Raw genomic sequence first — 6,980 nt, forward strand, 5'->3', positions numbered from 1 at the left:
GACAGACAGACAGACAGACATACAGACAGACATACAGAAGTTTGTTTCAAGGCGCTGGAAGCTCAACAATTAGAGTTCAGCAACCCGGTCTGGTTACATTATATAATTCTAGTCGTATGTTCGGTATGTCGCTACTTCGTCGTAATTGCCTATTCCCGTCCTATCCAACGTAAATTATTAAAAATATCAGCGATTTTTATGACACACAATGCAAAATTAGTTATTATTTAATATTTTAGTTTATTGACTATCATATGCAATCAAACAAAGTGAGCTGAGATTTAAATGCTTTTTATCTTTAAAGAAGTCCTACCAGCCAAATTTCCTACGTTTTTTCGTGCGACGAAGACTAATCGTTTCAATTTTCGTCATTCAAAAAATGAAAACAACCTAGGGGAACTGGGGGTAAAATGAACACCCTTAGCAATTTTGTCATTTTCTCCCCCAGGAACCAACCTAACGCTGATCGCACTATATGAATTGAAAGCTGGATTCATATTCCACGGAACAATATATAAAGATGTTTAAAAAAAGACGATTTGTCATGAAAAATTCCTTTTTTTTCGAAAGCGTCACATTCGAGCCTGATTTTTTTCGTATGGGTAAAATGAACATGTCATAGAAAACTAAAGTTAACATGCAGTTTTGATTAATTAAACATTATTTTATATTATCATTGTTCTACATAAGCCGTAGATATACAACAGGGCTGTTGGTATTAAAATGGGACTCCACAAAGTTAACATAATGTATCTTCGCCACGTTCATACAATGCTTGACTTTTAACTCGCATGATTTTCCAGCATTCGGTCATTTTCCGTCATTTTTCGAGAGACTCGATCATTTTTGTTGCTTGAATTACAATTATTTCGTGGCTGCTGATAAATGGAAAATAAAATATCATTATACACACTGTTCATTTTACCCCCAAAACACCAATTGTTTTCAAGTGTTTATTAGAAACAAACAGTTGATAAAAATATATGGAATTTTCGACAGATCCGCAGAACAGTGATAAGCAAACAACACTACATGACACCAATTGTCGCAATTTAATTTGTTTCGCCAAAATAGCTTATTTACTAATAGTGGAAATTTCCATCGGCGTCAGATTTCAGCAAATATGTTTTACTTTTTCAATTTTTTTCACATTGGAAAGCTTATGATCACCACATATTGTCTCAAATAGCTTGAAATACTTCTAGGACAAGATACCTTTTGATCTGAAACAGATTTTAATCGGTTTACTGGGAATTTGACTGCCTGTTCATTTTACCCCCCCCCCCCTGTTCATTTTACCCACAGTTCCCATACGCAACGCATTGTCGTTATTCTCCAGCCGGGAAAATTTGCATGACTAGCAGAAATCTTGCAGAATAATATTTGTCACGCCGTCCTACACAAATGCAGCTGCGTAAACATTATTGTGATTTTTAGTTCAGACGACGAAAAATTTTGATGGACGGATTTTAAAACGGTACGACGAATTTGAGAAATAAAGTCAGTGGCGTAATTTCAATGAAATGCTTTAATAATCGCTTTTTAGTGAATTCAAAGTGCACGGGTCGGAAGATAAATGTGTTTGCGTCAAATCAGCACAAGAACTTTTGGAGTATACATTAAATCTACCTAAAAAATGATGAAAATTAGAGTGGATTTCCTTACTACGACGGGAATTAGAAATAAACCCTACTTTCAAATTGTAATCAAAAACGATAAACTACGAATCTGTCCTTTGAACGTCGTCGAACCAAGAAGCACTGATAGTCACCGATTAGAAAAAAATACCAATAAAAGGACCGAGCAGTCCTCAACAGCACAGAAACTTATCGTGAACAGTCAACAATACTTCAAGCCTTAAGAAAATAATTAACTGTCCATCAAGATCCGAAACGGACACCCGGGAAGCGAGAGGGGTGAAACTGGGCAGTGTTTATCGCCTATTTCACAGCCTCTGCGGTTCCTGGTCGTTTGGCAGCATTTGGGTGGCACTTCACTTGCTATTTCACGTCACGTCGAAGTCGTACGAAATTATCGATCCTTTCGTCGTCCCGTTCGACGACGATGGTTTTCTGTTCAAACGTTTGTTGGCCGGAGGCTTAAGTAAATACTTTCTTAATTGCCCTCTATTCACCTTGGTTGGCATGGTCGCCCTTTGAGAATCGGACTGTGTCAATACGTCGTTCTAATCGAGTGATAGATGACGTTTTTCGGGCAACACAGAAAGAACTTTAATTTGATGGTATACTGGACCGAGCAGGGCTACCGCATTCCGGCTTCAGTTGACCAGAGATTGATTGGAAGTGTCGCCCAAGTTAAATGAGTCGGAAAATGTAAAATTAAAACTGCCCGGTATCTCAACCCCAAGCGGAAGGCAAGGGCCCTGAGGAATGTTATGTAGCTGGGGAGAGAGAACAGCAGCGGCCACCATCTGTTCGCGGCTAAGATAGATTGGTCCGCATTCAAGGGATTTTTTCCACATCGTGCTGACTGTGAAAACACGTGTAATTACACTTTGGTTTCGACCGCACCACCGCTACCGGCCGGCCCCGGTTTGGATTCATCTCAAGGAAGTTTTCCGGGAAGGAAGCGATGGAATGAAAAAAAATTTGAAGATAAATTACCGCTCATAATAGGGTGATTATGTTAATTTTGGCCTAATTAATTTCCTACTTGAGTCTCAAAGTCCTTTGTACTTTGGCGCGGGCAGAATGCCGACCAACCAACAACGGAACCAACCAACGCCTGGGTGAACCTGTCGTAGAGATGAGTTTCTAATCGTTCTACAGGAGGCGTGGGCAAAGGGGCACCACGACCACGACTCTGACGAAGATGAACCGTTCAGGACTTTTGCGGAAAGATGGTAATCCTGCGGTGAACAGAAAACGAGACCAAACGCGTTACAGTTCAGGAAACAGATGTTTTGAATTACAATTTAATCTAAGCAATTAAGGATACTTAGTGACGTAGGTATATTGTGGTGAACGACGACCATCGAGAGACCTGAAGATTATTTTAATGGTGACATTTCTGGTGGGAGCACTACCGCAAGAGATAAAGTGTGCCTTCGAACTAAATTGAGGAAAATTTTAGACTAAAAGAATACCAAAAATGTTATTTTATATTATTAAGTAACTCCCAGTTGCCAGTTCTAATAAAAAATCATAGTAAATAATACAGAAATATTGACTGACGCCAGGAACTAATTTTCCATGCTCTGTAGTAGCAAAGCAAAGCCTAGGTGCTACATTACGTTATCAAAACTTGACCTTCTGTTTTTATACCAAAGACTTCGTAGTAGTATTTGTTTTAAAAAGTCTGTAATAATATGAAAGAATACAAACTTTTAAAACCGGAAATATTCTTTGTTGCATTTTGCAAGATAAACGCCAATAAATAGTAGCTACAATTACGGCAGCGCCGCGTACTTTCAGCCACTGCCACCAACGCGGGATAATTAGGAAGGGTGATGACATAATTTTCAGAAAATTTAATTTTATTCAATTACTGTTTTAATATTTCTCGGCTGTCGTCGTCGTCGTCGTCGTCATCGTGGCGGCGGCGAAACAACACCGCTGCTGCCTGCTCGTTGGTTGGGCGGGAGCCGGAACAAAAAGTGTACCATCACGGCAGCAGCGAAGCGCAGCGTAGGGCAGTAAATGCCGTGCAAAGTGTCGTTTGGGCAGGTTTTCCACGGACAAATTTGTATGCAAATGAGGTGCGGTTTATCGGTCCGCAGGGATTGAAGAAACAGGAAACTGTCCTCCACGTTTGGAGGGTGACTTCTCTAGGCATCCTCTAGGAGTCCAGGATGGAAGTAAAAATTTTATGATTATGAAATTTTTGTGTCTGATCTGAGAGTTTGTTCTAGTATATGCTTCCTGCTTCCAGGGAAATTGGTCGAAGCGAGAAGAAAAATCTTAACCCTTCTTTTAAAACGATTTCTCAGTTTATCCCTTGCAAGACGGTCCAGGTTTAAATGTTAGGGATAAGAAAAATGAGCGCATTAGCTGTCATTACTTAAAAGCCGTTCCACCAGAGGTAGAAGCAAGTTGAAAAAAAAAAAACATTTTCGGCGACGAACGTAGTGAGATAATGGCTTAATAGGGTTTGGGAGATTTTTTTTCCTTTTCCAGTTTGATGAAGCGAAGGCTGATGTCTTGTCCTAAGAGGTCCATAAATAATTACGACTATTGCAAATTTTAGGGTTATAATGGAACGCAAAACGCTTGAAAAAATTCAATCCTTTCCGAGAGTTACTTCACCCTAGCCGAAGAATTTAAATTAAGACATTAATTTTGGATGTCGTTGGTTGGACGGTCATCTGGAAGGAGAATGGTTTTAAATGCTTCAAGCGCCATCGAGTCACATTTAACCGAAATTTCATCTACCAAAGTATCAACCATCTGTCGTCTTGACCACCCGCTGGCTGATACAATCTGTCATAAATACCCGACCCGACCGATGTGACACTTACACGTTACCCTTCCGATTGGCGAAATTCCCAAGAGCATCCCATCAACCAGTTAAACCAATAAACAGTTCTCACCCCTTTTGCATGGTTCCACATGTGCTGCCTCACACAGACTGTGTGTATTTGCTCTGTAGCGAACAAAGTCCTGTAATTAGCGTTCCGTTTCGAAGGAACTCTCCCGTTGGTAGTCTGTTTACAGTGTTAATTATGGCTCACTTGTCACTTTTAATTTTTGCACGCTCGCATTACAAAGAGGCGCAAAGTGGTTTTTCTCGTCTAGTTTGTATTGCATTGTGTCCTATTGTATATTGCATTGCTGTTGTGCTCTGTGGTGTCAACAATTTGTTACTCTTTTATGCAGACCGAAGTAAATTAGCACCTAGATGGGATAATTGCTATCCAAATAAATAGCCAATGTGAGCTTATGGTTTCGCGCCAATCGCTAACGGATTGACAATCATAGCCAAGCCAGCAACGGTTGAAAGGTGATGAAACACAGGTTTGACCCTTGCAATCGTTGCTGACGGATATTTAATACTTTATACTTTATACTTTATACCTTATACTTTATACTTTATACCTTATACTTTATACTTTATACTTTATATTTTATACTTTATACTTTATACTTTATACTTTATACTTTATACTTTATACTTTATACTTTATACTTTATACTTTATACTTTATACTTTATACTTTATACTTTATACTTTATACTTTATACTTTATACTTTATACTTTATACTTTATACTTTATACTTTATACTTTATACTTTATACTTTATACTTTATACTTTATACTTTATACTTTATACTTTATACTTTATACTTTATACTTTATACTTTATACTTTATACTTTATACTTTATACTTTATACTTTATACTTTATACTTTATACTTTATACTTTATACTTTATACTTTATACTTTATACTTTATACTTTATACTTTATACTTTATACTTTATACTTTATACTTTATACTTTATACTTTATACTTTATACTTTATACTTTATACTTTATACTTTATACTTTATACTTTATACTTTAATTTTATAATGGTTTTATTGCGGCACTAATCATTTCCACTGGTTTTATTCTGGCCTTACGCAATACCAAGAGGATACTAGTCAAAACACACTTATAGCTAGCGATAAAACCAAAATAAAACTATTCATAAAGCAAACTCATTGTTATTGGTTGTAATAATTTGTTTTAGCTCACAAACAAAAATTCATCAAAGCAAAGTGCTTTGCAGAAAAAAAGTTAATATCAATCGGTTTTCTGTCATAGGAAGCAACTAAAATGATTTTGCTAGAAATTGAGATTGACTAATTGAATTTATCGAATGATTGGGATTTTGGCCGTTCAGTCATTAAATTATAGTAGACGTTATATTTGCCTTTTTTACGCCAGCGTTTCGATCCGGATTTGGATCTTCATCAGGGCTTCTACGAACGGGTACATTTATTAGCTGTTGTTATCTGAATTATAATTTGTTTGTTGCTTACAAAGTGTTGATCGTCTTTGTGTAAATTCTTTTAGCCTACAGTGTTGTCTGGTTTTGGATTTTGGTACAATTTGTTTTTCTACATAATCAGGCAAATATAACGTCTACTATAATTTAATGACTGAACGGTCAGAATCCCAATCATTCGATACTTATTTCTCAGTCGAAAAATACTAGTGAACTAATTGAATATATTTATTTTGTTTAAACTACCTGTTTTCGCAAACAAAAACTTGCAAAATTTCAAACCACCTATCATATCAATATGCACGATAAAACTTAATGCGCATATGCTGCAAACCTACGGAGACTGCTGAAAATTGATAAATTATTTTATAGGATACTAGCTGACCCGACCAACTTCGTATTGTCACAAATTAACCTGTGTTGTACATACATCATGAATCTCGGATGATCTTTATCACAATCTCGAGTTTTGCAAGTTTCTGAGGAGTTCAACCTTAGATGATTCATTTTGGGAGTTACGTAACTATGAGAGCATCCCAGGTAACCAATAAGCATCACCAATGCTATTCGAATATAGGCCAATAGGCATTTAAGTCGCCTTAAATGCTACTTAAATGCTATTTTGGCAAAATATACAGCTACTTTACTGATAACCTTCTTATAGTGCTGACAATGCTAATTTACAGCTAATTACCGACACGAAGAATTTGAATACAATTTTGGATGCCAATTTACAACACCTGCAGTCAAAAAGAAATATACAAAAGCGTGCAGTATAAAATGCCAGATACGCTGATTTGCTGCTTATGTTAATACTTATTAGTTACCAGGAATGGGTAGTTTAATATACAAATTTGCAATTTTTCCTCACAGTAAAGTAGAAAACAACTCTTCTGTCCCCTCATTGCATAGCCAGAAAGCGGATAGTAATATTTGCCATGATTGTACAACATTTCACTGAATATCATTTTGCGAAAAACCTTAAGCGGAATGTACCATTTCACGGAAAACTTTTTTGTGGAAAGT

Source organism: Sabethes cyaneus, chromosome 3 (assembly GCF_943734655.1).
Source record: "Sabethes cyaneus chromosome 3, idSabCyanKW18_F2, whole genome shotgun sequence".
NCBI classification, from domain to species: domain Eukaryota; kingdom Metazoa; phylum Arthropoda; class Insecta; order Diptera; family Culicidae; genus Sabethes; species Sabethes cyaneus.